Genomic DNA, 11,277 nt, shown 5'->3' on the forward strand with positions numbered 1-11,277 from the left:
TGACTCTTGGGAGTGCTTAGGGACGCGCCTTGTGCTGGCCTGCACCTGTCCTCTCAGACAGCAGCCCTCCCTCCTACGTGTGTGGCCAGAAGGAAGCGGCTGACAACAGGGGAGGGCTTCTGAGGTGCCCTTGCGACGGTGAGGATGGTCCTCGCCCTGACTCCTCCCGTGCCCTGGAAATCCTCCCTCTGCTGACCTGCGGCCAGCCCCTCAGAAGAAGGCCCCCTCCTCCCTGTGTCTCCCGCGTCTGTCCGTCCGTCCGCGTTCGCACTGAGGGAGCCCCTCAGTCTTTAGACCTGCCCGGAGGCTCCCAGGCCGACGTCAGGGGCGGGGTCCGCGTGGCCGCCATGCTGGGGTGTGGAGCCCCGCGGTCCCCACGAGGCTCCCGTCCTTCACTCCACAGGGCCTGGGGCGCTCCCTCTACTGAGCTTAGCCAGGGTCCACCAGCCTCAGAGCGAGGACTTCCTTGCCCGAGACCCCGCGGGGGAAGCGGATGGACTTTGGGCCTAACAGCCAGGCCCGCGCCTCTTGGGCCGGGAGCAGGGGCGGGGTGGGCGGGGCCTGTGTGGCCGTCTCTTTTCGGAGGGAATGGGGATTGGGCGTGTCAGGGGCGTGTCCCCGCACTTCTAACTGGGGTCACCTCACACCTTGACACCTGACGAGATGTGGCACTCCGCCCGTGGCTCAGCCTCGCTGGACGTCAGCTCTCAAAAATGGCGCGCCCCCACAGCGCGGTTAGGAGGACGTCACTTCCGGTCCTGCGCATCTGGACTCCAGGAGGACAGCAGGGGCACGCTGGGGCCGGGGTGGGGCGCGCTGGGGCCGGGGCGGGGCACGCTGGGGCCAGGGCGGGGTGCGCTGCGGCCGGGGCGGGACAGGGAGGGGCAGGGCGGGAGGGGAGGTGGGGGGTGGTTCCGGGGGAGCTTCCTGCAGACCTGGCACGAAGGCCTTTCATTGACTCTTGGCAGGTCCGGGGACATTTCCCTCTGCTGAGCTGAGTACGGAGGCGTCACTGCTTGGCTCTCATTTATGTCGGCGCCCCCAGCCGGAAGTATCTGGGGCCCTGAGCCTCACAGCCATGCCTGGGTCCACCGAGACTGACAGTGAGGGCTCTTTGGGGCCCCCTCTTCTATGGCGGATGCTGCTCTCAATCCTCTCTCAGTGTCTTCTCTTGACTTTCTGTAGGTGCTGGGCTACCTCCCGTCTGCTGACCTGAGGCCAAGGCCTCACATCAAAGACATCAACTCCCTGAGACGGCTGGTGTGAAGTGCAGGCACGTCTCATCTGGACACTTCTGCCTGGAGCCTCCCAGAGATGGCTGCTGCAGGTAAGATGAGCTGAGGGGAAAGGAGGCGAGACTCTCTTCAGTGGTTTGGAGCCCGTCAGATCTTACTCAAGGTCCTCACATTGACTGCTCGCACAGCTTGCGATTCCTTCCTTCTCTAGTATGAATCCATCCCTGTCCCCAACCATGCCCCACAGAATCCCAGAGGAGTTAGTGAAGGGGCGCCTTAGCCTGACAGTTCCCACTGTGGTCTCTCTTTGTTGACATCAGGGGCATTGCCCAAAAGTTCAGAAATGAATTTCTGTCCTTTTGTACAACTACTGTGTTACTTGCTTTTGTCTTTTAGTCCGTGTGCGATAGTCTATTAAGATGATCACTTAAAAAGGCCAATTGTCATGCACTAAGAAAGTTTCAGATGGTTATTTCACAGTCTATTGACCATACTGCCACATCCAGCCCAATCTTTGGTGTCCCACGCTCCTGGCATGCGGGCTCTGAAACGCTGCCTCAGATTCCTTCAGTGAAGCAGTAGAGATTCATGGTCCCAGAGCACAGTGGAAGAATCAAGGGCTCAACATTATAGGCTTTTCTCTAATCAATCCTGTCATCTGCCTCTCTTGCAGGCTACAGACCTGTCTCGAATTCAGGGCATCCCCCTACCTGCCCACACTCAGGTTCTAGTTCAGTGGAGACTTATTGTCCCTCAGGGATTATTTAGTTTTTTTAAATTTTCTTGTTAATGTTTTTTCTTTATTCCTTCTATAATGTTTCCATGGTTGACTTTGGGTACAGGAAACAGTAGCCCATGTTTGATTGTCATCAGCTGCTATGGATAAGGTACTAAATCTGTAAATGAATTAAGGAAAATTGATATTCTTACAGTATCTGTGCCTCACCAATACACATAACATACTATTCTGGTTGAGACTTCTTTTTCCTAAGTCAATCAGGAAATTCTTATTGTTGCCTCCATATAGATTATATACATTTTTGTATGGTTTCCTTCTAGGTATGTTTTTTATATTGTTGCTTTTGTTTATGGTGTATTTTCTTTTTTCTTGTGTTTTTTTAAACAACTTTATTGGAGTATAATTGCTTTACAATAGTGTGTTAGTTTCTGCTTTACAACAAAATGAATCAGTTATATATATACATATGTTCCCATACCTCTTCTCTCTTGCGTCTACCTCCCTCCCACCCTCCTTATCCCACCCCTCTAGGTGGTCACAAAGCACCGAGCTGATCTCCCTGTGCTTTGAGGCTGCTTCCCACTAGCTATCTGTTTTACGTTTAGTACTGTATATATGTCCATGCCACTCTTGCACTTTGTCCGAGCTTATCCTTCCCACTCCCCGTATCTTCAAGTCCGTTCTCTAGTAGGTCTGCGTCTTTATTCCTGTCCTACCCCTAGGTTATTCATGACATTTGTTTTTCTTAAATTCCATATATATGTGTTAGCATATGGTATTTGTCTTTCTCTTTCTGACTTACTTCACTCTGTAGGACAGACTCTAGGTCCATCCACCTCATTACAAATAGCTCAATTTCATTTCTTTTTATGGCTGAGTAATATTCCATTGTATATATGTGCCACGTCTTCTTTATCCATTCATCCGATGATGGGCACTTAGGTTGTTTCCATCTCTGGGCTGTTGTAAATAGAGCTGCAATGAACCTTTTGGTACGTGACTCTTTTTGAATTATGGTTTTCTCAGGGTATATGCCCAGTAGTGGGATTGCTGGGTCGTATGGTAGTTCTATTTTTAGATATTTAAGGAACGTTCATTTTGTTCTCCATAGTGGCTGTATCAATTTACATTCCTACCAACAGCGCTAGAGGGTTCCCTTTTTCTCCACACCCTCTGCAGCATTTACTGTTTGTAGATTTTTTGATGATGGCCATTCTGACCAGTGTGAGATGATATTGCATTGTAGTTTTGATTTGCATTTCTCTAATGATTAATGATGTTGAGCATTCTTTCATGTGTCTGTTGGCAATCTATATGTTTTCTTTGGAGCCATGTCTGTTTAGGTCTTCTGCCCATGTTTGGATTGGGTTGTTTGTTTTTTTCATTTTGAGCTGCATTAGTTGCTTGTATGTTTTGGAGATTAATCCTTTGTCAGTGCGTTCGTTTGCAAATATTTTCTCCCATTCTGAGGGCTGTCTTTTGGTCTTGTTTATGGTTTCCTTTGCTGTGCAAAAGCTTTTAAGTTTCATTAGGTCCCATTTGTTTATTTTTGTTTTTATGTCCATTTCTCTAGGAGGTGGGTCAAAAAGGGTCTTGCTGTGATTTATGTCATAGAGTGTTCTGCCTATGTTTTCCTGTAAGTGTTTGATGGTGTGTGGCCTTAGATTAGGTCTTTATTCCATTTTGAGTTTATTTTTGTGTAGGGTGTTAGGGAGTGTTCTAATTTCATTCTTTTACATGTAGCTGTCCAGTTTTCCCAGCACCACTTACTGAAGAGGCTGTCTTTTGTCCATTGTATATTCTTGCCTCCTTTATCAAAGATAAGGTGACCATATGTGCGTGGGTTTATCTCTGGACTTTCTATCCTGTTTCATTGATCAATATTTGTGTTTCTGTGCCAGTACCATACTGTCTTGATCACTGTAGCTTTGTTGTATAGTCTAATGTCAGGGAGCCTGATTCCTCCAGCTCCGTTTTTCTTTCTCAAGATTACTTTGGCTCTTCGGGGTCTTTTTTGTTTCCATATGAAGTGCGAAATTTTTTGTTCTAGTTCTGTGAAAAATGCCAGTGGTAGTTCGATAGGGATTGTATTGCATCTGTAGATTGCTTTGGGGAGTAGGGTCATTTTCTCAATGTTGATTCTTCCGGTCCTAGAACATCGTATATCTCTCCATCTATTTGTGTCATCTTTAATTTCTTTCATCAGTGTCTTATAATTTTCTGCCTACAGGTCTTTTGTTTCCTTAGGTAGGTTTATTTCTAGATATTTCATTCTTTTTGTTGCAGTGGTGAATGGGAGTGTTTTCTTAACTTCAGTTTCAGATTTTTCATCATTAGAGTATAGGAATGCAAGAGATTTCTGTGCCTTAATTTTGTATCCTGCTACTTTACCAAATTCATTGAATAGCTCTAGTAGTTCTCTGGTAGCATCTTTAAGATTCCCTATGTAGAGTATCATGTCCTCTGCAAACAGTGACAGCTTTACTTCTTCTTTTCCAATTTGGATTCCTTTTATGTCTTTTTCTTCTCTGATTGCTGTGGCTAAAACTTCAAAAACTATGTTGAATAGTAGTGGTGCGAGTGGGCAACGTTGTCTTGTTCCTGATCTTAGTGGAAATGTTTTCAGTTTTTCACCATTGAGAATGATGTTGGCTGTGGGTTTGCCATATATGGTCTTTATTTTGTTGAGGAAAGTTCCCTCTATGCCTACTTTATGGACTTTTTTTTTTTTTTATCATAAATGGGTGTTGAATTTTGTCGAAAGCTTTCTCTGCACCTATTGAGATGATCATATGGTTTTTCTCCTTCCATTTGTTAATATGGTGTATCACATTGATTGATTTGCGTATATTGAAGAGTCCTTGCATTCCTGGGGTAAACCCCACTGTATCATGGTGTATGATCCTTTTAATGTGCTGCTGGACTCTGTTTGCTAGTATTTTTTTGAGGAGTTTTGCATCTGTGTTCATCGGTGATATTGGCCTGTAGTTTTCTTTCTTTGTGACATCTTTGTCTGGTTTTGGTATCAGAGTGATGGTGGCCTCGTAGAATGAGTTTGGGAGTGTTCCTCCCTGTGCTGTATTTTGGAAGAGTTTGAGAAGGATATGTGTTAGCTCTTCTCGAAATGTTTGATAGAATTCGCCTGTGAAACCATCTGGCCCTTTGCTTTTGTTTCTTGGAAGATTTTTTTTTTTTTTGCGATACGCGGGCCTCTCACTGTTGTGGCCTCTCCCATTGCGGAGCCCAGGCTTCAGACGTGCAGGTTTAGCGGCCATGGCTCACGAGCCCAGCTGCTCCGCGGCATGTGGGATCTTCCCGGACCAGGGCATGAACCCACATCCCCTGCATCGGCAGGCGGACTCCCAACCACTGCGCCAGCAGGGAAGCCCCCGTTGGAAGATTTTCAATCACAGTTCCTGTTTCAGTGTTTGTGATTGGTCGTTCATATTTTCTATTTCTTTCTGGTTCAGTCTCGCAAGGTTGTGCGTTTCTAAGAGTTTGTCCATTTTTTCCAGGTTGTCTATTTTATTGGCATAGAGTTACTTGTAGTAATCTCTCATGATCCTTTGTATCAGTTGTTACTGTCAGTTTGTGTCAGTTGTTACCCTTTTTCATTTCTAATTTTATTGGTTTGAGTCTTCTCACATTTTTTCTTGGTACGTCTGGCTAATGGTTTATCAATTTTGTTTACCTTCTCAAAGAGCCTGCTTTTAATTTTATTGATATTTGCTATCATTTCTTTTTGATTTACTTCTGATCTGATCTTTATGATTTCTTTCCTTCTGCTAACTGTGGGCTTTTTTTTGTTTTCTTTCTCTGTTTGCTTTAGGTGTAAGATTAGGTTGTTTATTTGAGATTTCTCTTGTTTCTTGAGGTAGGATTTTATTGCTGCAAAGTTCCCTCTTAGAACTGCTTTTGCTGCATCTCATAGGTTTTGGGTCGTCGTGTTTCATTGTCATTTGTGTCTAGGTAATTTTTATTTCCTCTTTGCTTTCTCCAGTGAGCTCTTGGTTATTAAGTATTGTGTTGTTTAGCCTCCATGTGTTTGTAGTTCTTACATAGTTTTTTCCTGTAATTGATGCCTAATCTCATAGCATTGTGGTCGGAAAAAATACTTGATATGATTTCAATTTTTTAAAATTTATCAAGGCTTGATTTGTGACCCAAGATATGATCTGTCCTGGAGAATGTTCCAGGAGCACGTGAGACGAATGTGTATTCTGTTGCTTTTGGATGGAATGTCCTATAAATATCAATTAAGTCCATCTTGTTTAATGTATCATTTAAAGCTTGTGTTTCCTTATTTATTTTCTTTTTGGATGATGTGTCCATTGGTGAAATTGGGGTGTTAAAGTCCCCTACTATGATTGTGTTACTGTCGATTTCCCCTTTTATGGCTGTTAGTATTTGCCTTATGTATTGAGATGCTCCTATGTTGGATGCATAAATATTTACAATTGTTATATGTTCTTCTTGGATTGATCCCTTGATCATTATGTAGTGTCCTTCTTTATCTCTTGTAATAGTCTTTGTTTTAAAGTCTATTTTGTCTTGTATGTGAATTGCTACTCCAGTTTTCTTTTGACTTCCATTTGCATGAAGTATCTTTTTCCATCCCCTCACTTTCAGTCTGTATGTGTCCCTAGGTCTGAAGTGGGTCTCTTGTAGATAGCATATATACGGGTCTTTTTTTTGTACCCATTCAGCCAGTCTGTGTCTTTTGGTTCAAGCATTTAATCCATTTACATTTAAGGTATTTATCGATATGTACGTTCCTATTACCATTTTCTTAATTGTTTTGAGTTTATTATTGTAGGTCGTTTCCTTCTCTTGTGTGTCCTGCCTAGAGAAGTTCCTGTAGCATTTGTTGTAAAGCTAGTTTGGAGGTGCTGAATTCTCTTAGCTTTTGCTTGTCTGTCAAGCTATTAATTTCTCCATCAAATCTGAATAAGATCCTTGGTGGGCAGAGTAATCTTGGTTGTAGGTTTTTGTCCTTCATCACTTTAAATATGTCCTGCCACTCCCTTGTGGCTTGCAGAGTTTCTGCTGAAAGATCAGCTCTTAACCTTGTAGGGATTCCCTTATGTGTTACTTGTTGTTTTTTTCCTTGCTGCTTTTAATATTTGTTCTTTGTATTTAATTTTTGGTAGTTTAATATGTGTCTTGGCATGTTTCTCCTTGGATTTATCCTGTATGGGACTCGCTGTGCTTCCTGGACTTGATTAACTATTTGCTTTCCCATATTAGGGAAGTTTTCAACTGTAATCTCTTCCAATATTTACTCAGTCCCTTTCTTTTTCTCTTCTTCTGGGACCCCTATAATTCGAATGTTGGTGTGTTTAATGTTGTCTCAGAAGTCTCTGAGGCTGTCCTCAGTTCTTTTCATTCTTTTTTCTTTATTCTGCTCTGCAGTAGTTATTTCCACTATTTTATCTTCCAGGTCATTTATCCGTTCTTCTGCCTCAGTTATTCTGCTATTGATCCCTTCTAGAGAATTTTTAATTTCCTTCATTGTGTTGTTCATCATTGTTTGTTTGCTCTTTAGTTCTTCTCGGTCCTTGTTAAACATTTCTTGTATTTTCTCCATTCCATTTCCAAGATTTTGGATCATCTTTACTATCATTATTCTGAATTCTGTTTCAGGTAGACTGCCTATTTCCTCTTCACTTGTTAGGTCTGGTGGGTTTTTGCCTTGCTCCTTCATCTGCTGTGTGTTTCTCTGTCTTCTCATTTTGCTTATCTTCCTGTGTTTGGGGTCTCTTTTTCGCAGGCTGCAGGTTCGTAGTTTCCGTTGTCTTTGGTGTCTGTCCCCAGTGACTAAGGTTGGTCCAGTGGGTTCTGTAGGCTTCCTGGTGGAGGGGACGAGTGACTGTGTTCTGGTGGATGAGGCTGGATCTTGTCTTTCTGGTGGGCAGGTCCACGTCTGGTGGTGTGTTTTGGGGTGTCTGTGGCCTTATTATGAGTTTCGGCAGCCTCTGTGCTAATGGGCGGGGTTGTGTTCCTGTCTTGCTAGTTGTTTGGCATAGGGTGTCCAGCACTGTAGCTTGCTGGTCGTCGAGTGGAGCGGGGTCTTGGCATTGATATGGAGATATCTGGGAGATTTTCGCCGTTTGATATTATGTGGAGCTGGGAGGTCTCTTGTGGACCAGTGTCCTGAACTTGGCTCTCCCTCCTCAGAGGCACAGCCCTGACGCCTGGCTGGAGCACCAAGAGCCTGTCCTCCACACGGCTCAGAATAAAAGGGAGAAAAGAAAGAAAGAGAGAAAGAAGAAGATAAAATAAAATAAAGTAATATAAAATAAACTTATTAAAGTAAAAAATAATTATGAAGAAAAGAATATTTTTTAAAGTAATAAAAAAACAGAACCCTACGACTCATGGTAAAAGCAAAACTATATAGACAGAATCACACAGAGAAGCATACACAGACGCACTCAGAAAAAGAGAAAAAGGGAAAAAAAAATATATATCGTTGCTTCCAAAGTCCCCCTCCTCAATTTGGGATGATTTGTTGTCTATTCAGGTATTCCAGATATGCAGGGTACATCACGCTGATTGTGGAGATTTAATCCGCTGCTCCTGAGGCTGTTGGGAAAAATCTCCCTTTCTCTTCTTTGTTTGCACAGCGCCTGGGGTTCAGCTTTGGACTTGGCCCCGCCTCTGCGTGTAGGTCGCAGGAGGGCGTCTGTTCTTCGCTCAGACAGGACGGGGTTAAAGGAGCCGGTGATTCGGGGGCTCTGCCTCACTCAGGCTGGGGGGAGGGAGGGGCACGGAGTGCGGGGCGAGCCTGCGGCGGCAGAGGCCACTGTGACATTGCACCAGTCTGAGGTGCGCCGTGCGTCTTCCTGGGGGAGTTGTCCCTGGATCCCGGGACCCTGGCAGTGGCGGGCTGCACAGGCTCCCCGGAAGGGGGGTGTGGATAGGACCTGTGCTCGCACACAGGTTTCTTGGTGGCGGCGGCAGCAGCCTTAGCGTCTCATGCCTGTCTCTGGGGTCTGAGCTTTTAGCCGTGGCTCGCGCCCGTCTCTGGAGCTCCTTTAAGCAGCGCTCTTAATCCCCTCTCCTCGCGCACCAGGAAACAAAGAGGGAGGAAAAAGTCTCCTGCCTCTTCGGCAGGTCCAGTCTTTTCCCCTGACTCCCGCCCGGCTAGCCGTGGTGCACTAATCCCCTGCAGGCTGGGTACACGCCGCCAACCCCAGAGCCTCAGCTCGCAGCCCCGCCCGCCCCGGTGGGGGAGCAGACAAGCTTCTCGGGCTGGTGAGTGCCGGTCGGCACCGATCCTCTGCGCTGGAATCTCTCCGCTTTGCCCTCCGCACCCCTGTTGCTGTGCTCTCCTCCGCGGCTCCGTGGCTTTCCCCCTCCGCCTCCCGCAGTCTCTGCCTGCGAAGGGGGCTTTAGTGTGTGGAGACCTTTCCTCCTCCACAGCGCCCTCCCACTGGTGCAGGTCCCGTCCGTATTCTTTTTTCTCTCTTTATTCTTTTTTCTTTTGCCCTACCCAGGTACGTGGGGAGTTTCTTGCCTTTTGGGAGGTCTGAGGTCTTCTGCCAGCGTTCAGTAGGTGTTCTGTAGGAGTTGTTCCACGTGTAGATGTATTTCTGGTGTATCTGTGGGGAGGAAGGTGATCTCCGCGTCTTACTCCTCCGCCATCTTCCCAATCCCTTATCTCTGCTTACAAAACCTCTTACCCTTCAAATAGTTACTTCTCATTCATACCTCTCCCTAGCCCCGGGCAACCATCAATGTGAATTCTGTCTCTATGAATTTGCTTATCCTGGACAGTTCATGTAAATGGTGTCATACAATATGTGACCTTTTGTTTCTGACTCCTGTCATTTATCATTTATCATAATGTCTCCGAGGTTCATCCCTGGTCTCTCAGTTATCTGTACTTCATTCCTTTTTACGTCTGAATAATATTCCATTATAAGAATATACCACATTTTGTTTGTCCGTTCATTCACTGATGGGAATTTTGTGTTGTTTGCATTTTTTGTCTTTTATGAATAATGCTTCTTTGAATAGTTGGGTACAAAGATTTGTTTGAATACAGTTTTTAAGTTATTTTGGTTATATACCTAGGAATGGAATTGCTGGGTCATACGGTAATTCTTTGTTTAAATTTGAGGAACTACCAAACTGTTTTCCAAAGAGACTGAACCATTTGACATTCTTACCAGCAATGTATGAGGGATCCAATTTCTTCATATCCTCGCAAACACTTGTTATCTTCCATTTTTATAACCAACCTAGTGAAATGGTATCCCACTGTGTCTTTTTTGTATACATTTCCCTAATGACTAATGATATTGAGCATCTTTTCATGTACTGTTGGGCCACTGGTGTATCCTCTTTGTAGAAATGTCTATTCAGGTCCTCATCTCCAACTTATGAGGGAGGCTTTGGATATTGACCTCCTAGGTAAGCTCACTCATTGGTGTATTTATTCAGAGGCCAGTCTCAACACACCATTAACAGATTCCAGAGTTGGACTTGAGGGCACACTGGGGAAGTCTAAGGAGAAAGGAGCTCTAACGTGGGAAAGTGCTGGAGCTGAACACACGTGCTGGGACCAGGGCAGTGAGCTTTCAGGGAACCCTGGCGCGAGGGGCAGGAGGACTCTAGATAAATGAAGCCCACAGACAATCCCCAAATTACGGTTTATTCTTGTGTTAACCTTCCTTCATCAGGACTGTTTATAGTCCTTTGGCTACAGGGTTTTTTGTTTGCTTGCTTGCTTTTTATTTTTTAAATTGCCTGAAATACAGTTTGAAGTAGTGAGGAGACAAGTGAATTAAAGGATACTAGGTCTGCCTCCGGCCGGGAAGAGTGGAACAGTGTGGCCTCTGGACGAATTCAGACCAAGGGTCTATTCCCAGCTCTGTCACAAGTCTTGTGAACTTGAGAAAATTGCAAGTTCATCATGTGCAAAGTGAGTCTGATAAGCCCTACCTTGTAGAGCTGTCGTAATATACGTGGTGTTTGTAAAGCACTTGCAACGATGGTCTTTCAAGAATGGCATCTATTACTGCGATAACTATGACCCCAGACCGTAATACCAACTCTTTGGGATTTTTTTCTTTAATCTCATGAGATGTCAGAAAATGCGATACGCAGCACCTTTGGAACGAACAAAACTGCTTAGACAGTAAAACTATGTAAATCTTCCCCATTTGTAAATATGTCATTTGAGTACAGAGGGATCTCTCCCAGCTGGATGCTACTCAGAGGTTCTAGAATTTGCGTCAAGGACCAACAACTTCCCTCCCAGGTGCCTTTTCATCCAAACCACCCCTATTTTCATTA

This window comes from Monodon monoceros, unplaced genomic scaffold, assembly GCF_005190385.1.
Source record: "Monodon monoceros isolate NGI ecotype Baffin Bay Population unplaced genomic scaffold, NGI_Narwhal_1 Contig5028_ctg1, whole genome shotgun sequence".
NCBI lineage: Eukaryota > Metazoa > Chordata > Mammalia > Artiodactyla > Monodontidae > Monodon > Monodon monoceros.